Below are 6,902 nucleotides of genomic sequence, written 5' to 3' on the forward strand. Positions count from 1 at the left end.
AAGGTTATTTTAGTATGAGATCATTGATGTTTGCTATCGCTTTGATTTTTACTTTATCAGAACAAAGAAGAAGAAGAAGAGGAAGAAGAAGAAGTGCTCTATTTGTCAAAAACATGGGCACTATGCAAAGAGATGTCCGTACATGTGTATGACTTGTCAAAAAGGGGAGGTTTGTGTCAAGTATTGCATGCCAAAGTTGTCCAAGGAGTTGTATCGGATTATGCAATGTTTTTAGGATGCATCCTGTCATCAAGACATGTGTGATGCTCAAGAGTATTTGTATTGGTTTTTTAATTTTCTTGATGATGCACACAAGTGGCATAATATTCATGTCAATAAGAAGAGGAAGTCATGACTTGTCAAAAGGGGAGGTTTGTGTCAAGTATTGCATGCCAAAGTTGTCCAAGGAGTTGTATCGGATTATGCAATGTTCTTAGGATGCATCCTGTCATCAAGACATGTGTGATGCTCAAGAGTATTTGTATTGGTTTTTTATTTTCTTGATGATGCACACAAGTGGCATAATATTCGTGCCAGTAAGAAGAGGAAGTCATGCTCAACTAGTGTCAAGCAAATATCAAGATTGCAAGAAGCATGTGAATGTATTTTAGATAAGTCAAAGATGATTTTGATGATTACCTCAATGGTGATGATTTTCAATGGTTTTTTAAACAACATGTTACTATTTCTAACATAAAACAACCCAAAGTTGTTAGTATTTAGTTACTAATAGATTTTCAGGCACCTGCAGTTTCAAAACTTGAATTTTTAAATCCTGAATATGATTTTTCATCACTTAAATGTTCCAAGCCTGGATTGGATGTTTGTGAATGTGGAATCAAAGTACTAGATACACAAATTATTGAAGAGAATGAGTTGATTCAAGAACTCCGGAGATATTCTTCAAAGAAACAAAGATGGAGTGGAAAAGGTGATGGAGGAAGAAGGATGAAGCTAGGAGTAGGTCATGAGCCAAAAGAACTGCTAACTATCCCCAAACCTCACATAAAAAACACTCACCTCTTTGCAAGAAGAGAAGACAAGTTACCAAAAAGAAGTATTGGTGATTGAGAAGCAGGGCATTCAAATGGGGATGAGCCAGACAAGCCACCATATCCCATACAAACCCATATACCAACATTGGACATCAATCTTTAAGAGGTTGAAATTGAGTGAGACATCAGATTACAATGTGTTGAAGTGGAAGAGATGAAGATAGATGAAGAGACAATGTGTTGATGATGAGGATGATGTGATTATGAGGAGTATCTCACAAGTGATAGTCCGAAAGTGTTTGTGTTGATGGCGAAGTGGTTTTGGAAGTCTTGAGGAAGACTGAAAGCCAATCTCCAAGAGTGAGTATGAATTATTCAATTTGTGAAGACAAGGGTCTTAAATTTTAGGTCCTTGAATTGCAAGTTTTAATACCGAAGGTCCCTGATTTACAAAGTTCCATAATGTAGTCCGTGACCCACATATTACTCATTTGCAAAGAAATTATGTTCCTAAATTTGCTGAATTCTTGTTGTTTCTCAAGGGGAGATGATCATGAATCTCTCATTAGAGTTGGAGAATGAGAGAGGTATTTAATATGGATTAGCAAATGAAGCAGTTTCTAAGATTAGTCAACTTCAAGAAGAGAAGGCATCATTGATGGTGAAGTTTCTCGGGTTTAAGTTGGAGATGATTTGCGTATTTCTTATTGTTGTGAATTTCAGTTCATGATGCTCTTAATCTAGTTTTTTTGTCCCAGATGGTTTGTTAGCTCAATTGGTGGCACACACGTTACCCTCGCTGGAGAATTTGTTGGGTAAAACTATCTGGGATGCTATCTTACTGCCATGTATAATTATTTGCTTCAATGCATTTACAAGACTTTTTTAATGCTGCAGGAAGTAGATGATTTGTCATACATTCCAACTACAAACCTTGCAAAAACAAAGCATGCAAGCTGGATTTCCTGTAAGGGAAACAAAGAATTGTTAAGCTTGTACGATGCATGTATTTTTGATCTATTAAACTCATTGTTGCAAAGTGTGAAGATGATTGCTTCTGTCGAGGGTAGATATCATGGAGCAGGCCCTTCAACCAAAAGACTTGGTTGCATGCACAACAAGGAAAAGCACCGAGTCCGGTAGCCATTGCTAAAGAGATTGAAGATGTGCTAGGAGGTACACCCCTATATCAAAGACCGGCAATGGAGGGAGATAATATTCCAGTAGCCAAAAGGCACAAAAATGCTGGGACAATACATTGTGAGGAAGAGAACGCATCGCATCGATTTGAATACATTAATTACACAGAACATTCCTCGCAATCATTGAGGACCACAAACAACATTTACAATGGTATCTCAAGATAATGAGGGTGGTCTAATAGAAGAAGAGATGGATATTCATAAGACAATGTGGGCATTGCATCATATACCAAAGGGTAGTAGGGCTCAATGTCAGGGGTGGTTGGGATCTATATTTGGTAAATGCAAGAAAAACATAAGGAACACAGTTGCAGGTGCGATTGCACCATCCTTCTGGGGGGTTTATACATGGGAAAGAGGAGATACCATTGGTTAGGGAAGCACTTTAAAGGCACATTTCATGTGGTTTTGCAATGATAGTGTGGATCACACATGGAAAATTTGCAACACAATCACTCAATGCCCTGCAAGAGTACCTAGAACTTGGTCTCTGGAGAAGGAAACAAACATAAATGCCTTGGAGCTATTCAATTTGGAGACATGGGGCTTCACAATAAATAAGAATGCCAACAATGTGCGCTATCAGCCATGAGTATCAATTCACGCCTCTAGGAGAATTGAATCAGCCATAACCATGAAGGCACATGTTGTTCAACACATTGTTGTAAAGGCAGACATGCATGAAAAATTCATGGTGGAGACATCTTCTTCTCAAGTTCAAGGAGAGAGGTACAAAGTGCACGTTGCCAGTAGTCTGATGTGTACATGTGGACACTTTGCTGAACGAGTGGCGGGAAGTAAACCATATATGCCTGTAAGCATATATACTACATTTTCCTACGTTATTTTGGCTTGGATTTGAACCACAATATGTTTTTCCATCAAAGCAAGCTTACAAATGAAGATCTGCTACGTGTGTTCAATTGTCGATGTACAACATAATTTCCATTGAGTGCTTGCGACTTTGTATGTAATTGCAGGGTGATTTGGTATTGAAACTCTTTTAATGAGAATTCCATCTTTGAGATGATGTCATGCCAATTTTTTGGAAAATCGTCGACTTTCTGCATATCATATTTCTTTGTTGATGGATGTTAATTGTTTTGCAGCTTGTGTGCTTGAAGGTTATCCTATTACTTTGTTTATAGATGCTATGTACTGGGCTGAAGTCGTTTTGCAGTTTGATTGCTTCGTGCATAATTTCTTTGCTAATAGATGTTGTGTACTGAGTTAAAATTGTGATTAGTTTCGGGGCTCACATGTCCTAAAAGTGTGGATTGTATCTTAATGTCCTTCAAATATGTTTCTATCATAAGTTTCATCAAAGACAACCATAGTTTGAATATTCTAAGGGATTGATAAATAACAAACAAATCTCCCTCCAAAAAGCTCTCTCCATTGACAGGGTAGAGAGATTTTTGCTAGAAACAATTACCCAAGTAGAGGAACATGAAAAAGCTCCCTCAAAAGCTTCCTTCAAAAACTCTCTTTATAACCGTCCCCCAATAGGCTTTTTGCATCCTCCAAAGTATGTTTTAGAAGCATTACATCATCCCCATAGAGTCTTACCATAGGACGAGCAAGATTTCTCAAGAAAAAAATACATGAGAAAATCTCAAAATTTTCATGGATGATGTGGTTCTATGTCTTCAGTGCTATGGTGTGTAGCTAAGATGTTTATAGACTTTGTTATGGAAAGCCATGTCATTTGCGATAGTACAAAGAGCCACACTCATCATCAAAGAAAGAATTGTACCTTCCACACTCCTCTTAAAAGATTGGTCTTCTCTTCTAATTTTAGAAGTATCCATTCTCTTGGGTATTTTAGAAGTACTACCTTAAAAAACACAATGATAATGCATCTGGATTTAGAAGTATCCATTGTGTTGGGTGTTTAAGAAAGTACTACCTTAAAAAAGTCTCAATGGTAATGCATATGGATGCTACCCCTCATTACACTAAATTGAATAAGTGTATTCTAGTTATTCCAACACTATAAATTATGGCTCTCGTATTCTTTGTCCTAGTCAGCATTGCAAGAACTCTCTTCTTCCATGTTTCCCTCTCATCTGCCAACAACCTTCTCTCATAGGTCTTAGAGGTGTATTTTACAATCGATCAAGTTTTGGAGAGGCCGAACATGCAACTTACATAATGAATTATGTTTTCACTACAACACTAAACAATTATAAAAATGGCACCATCAACCAAATTTTTTCTTACTGGCATTGTTGAAACAAATGTTTCAAAAAAATAGTTGTGCACTACAACATTGACACGAACAGTAGTACATGCTAGAATGTTTGGTTGATGTAGCTGATGGGCACCCTCCTAGTCAGTCACACCTTGTCCAAGCCCCATTTCTAATGTAATTTATCCTATTTTTTATGTGAAGCCTTGCAAAAGAGTCTATGTAATTTTGATCCAAAAATTATATACTTTTGAGCTGTAATATTTTATCATGAGCCCAAAGCCCAAGTAGTCTATCATTGAACATTTTGAAAAGCCCTAGGTATAAAGCTCAAAAACCTTAGTTTGAACACAGCCTTGTAACATTGTCTTTGTGTAATGGAATTGGCCTATTTAACTTGAGAGTAGCGGAAATTATTGAGAGTACTTTTGAGAAATAACTTTGTGAGCATAATGGGTGATCATAATTGAAGATATCAACATAATCATAGCAATTAGTTAGCTTGGCATGAACAATACTTTTGCAAGAGAGAGAATTTAGAGAACATGACAACAGTTGAGGACCGGATTTATGTGGAGCCGGTCCCCCCTCCAATAGGCATTTGTATTATGATTTCTCCCATTAAGAGAGACTTGTTACAATACAGTCTTTGTGTTCCTTGTGACCTAGGTGATGCAATGAAGATGGAAAGCTTCATGAATCACAAACATAACATAAATTGAAGAAAGCTTTAACTATCCCAAGCCTCAGTCCCAAGACCTCAAACACCTTCGAAGGTGGAGAGAGCTAGCAGGGAATGAGGGTAGGGAAGAGGAAGAAGAAACATTTCATAGGAGAAAGAACTAATTCCTCACTTATCATAACTCTTGTGCTAGCATACATAATAGCATAGTAATGAAGAAGAAGGAGATGGCAAGATTAAGCATTGAAGCATGGCTCTTGGTTGGATTTGCACTCCATAGCCAAGAGTGTTGGTGTAGGCTCTCAACCTCTACTTGCTTGGAGAAAGAGAGGGAGCTCATGCACTTTGCCTAGTACACAAATGAGAGTGTTTGTGAGTGTGTGTGGGTGAGTATACCCCTCAAGCAAGCCCCCTCCTTGCTAGGTCAACCCCTCCTTCTAGCTCATAATTGAAGCTCATTGGCTCTTGCCAAGCCTAGCCAATCACAAGTTTGGGCCATTTCTAGCATTAGGTGTAGGCTTGGGACAAGTGTCCCCCTTTCCCCTTTGAGAGAGAGGACTTAATAAATGCAAAAACAATTAGATAATTCAATTAATTTATCATTGAATTAAATGCCAAGCCTAGCCAATCACAAGTTTGGGCCATTTCTAGCATTAGGTGTAGGCTTGGGACAAGTGTCCCCCTTTCCCCTTTGAGAGAGAGGACTTGATAAATGCAAAAACAATTAGATAATTCAATTAATTTATCATTGGACCCCTTTGAAGCTTAGCCAATAGGCTTCAAGCAACACATGAAGGTAACATGGGTAGGGACCTGACATGTGTCCTTGCTGCCTCTTCAAGTTGGGGCTTCCCTTGTGTGTGTGAGTGTGTGTTCTCTATCTAATCCCTATGAAAAGGGCTCGCCCCCCCTCTTGTAGGGATGCATTTGACTTTAGGTGTTCAAGCACCTTACTCACCAAGCATGACAAAGCACTTGAACTAGGGGGTATTTCCACAAGCATCTCAGGAAAGCATGTCAAGGCACCTCAGGCACCTTAATCAAGCGGCAAGTCAAGCACCTCAAGCATGGAGCAAGTCAAGCACCTCAAGCACCTTAATCAAGCACCTCAAGCAAGACAAGTACCTCAAGCACGACAAGCACCTCAAGCAGGACAAGCACCTCGAGCTTGGGTCGGGTTCCCACCTCAAGCTCAGACCTAGCTTACCTAAGGTCAAAGGAATTTTACACACATTATTGGAGTTCTTCAATGAAGCTAACCCTAAGGTCTTATGCTCCATTGGTTAGCATTGCTCTTTGATAGACCATCTCTCATTTGGGCCCCTTTACCATTGGTCCCGTGTTGAGATAGAGCTATAAGCTATATTTATACCTTAACACTTGTTCCCGATTATTCTCCCACATTAAGTGATCAATTTAATATGATAAAATCATTTGGGTTGGTTAGATATTAGATTTTATGACATTACCTCTCTCTTGAAATCATAGTCGTCCTCGACTATGAGGTAGAAGAGATAAAGTCTTAGTCATTAGTCAATTTTACTTAGCGGGTAGAGGATCCCTTTTTTACCCTACAACATCTTTCCAAGATGGATGACTAACCCATTTGGTGCTTGGGAGACATAGCTGCCGCAAGCATGTATGCTCTTTAGTCCATTTCATTCTCCCAAAGTAGAGTGACAAATTCTACTTGGTGTTTGAGAGATGCGTCATCACAAACATGATTCTAAGCATGCATACTAGTTAAATTTGTGCACAATTAAAAAGAGAGCTAGTCTTATAAGACAAAAACATGAGTCATTTAAAAGAAATTTTTACATTTTCTTACTCTA

This window comes from Adiantum capillus-veneris, chromosome 2 (assembly GCF_014529385.1).
Source record: "Adiantum capillus-veneris isolate H3 chromosome 2, ASM1452938v2, whole genome shotgun sequence".
NCBI classification, from domain to species: domain Eukaryota; kingdom Viridiplantae; phylum Streptophyta; class Polypodiopsida; order Polypodiales; family Pteridaceae; genus Adiantum; species Adiantum capillus-veneris.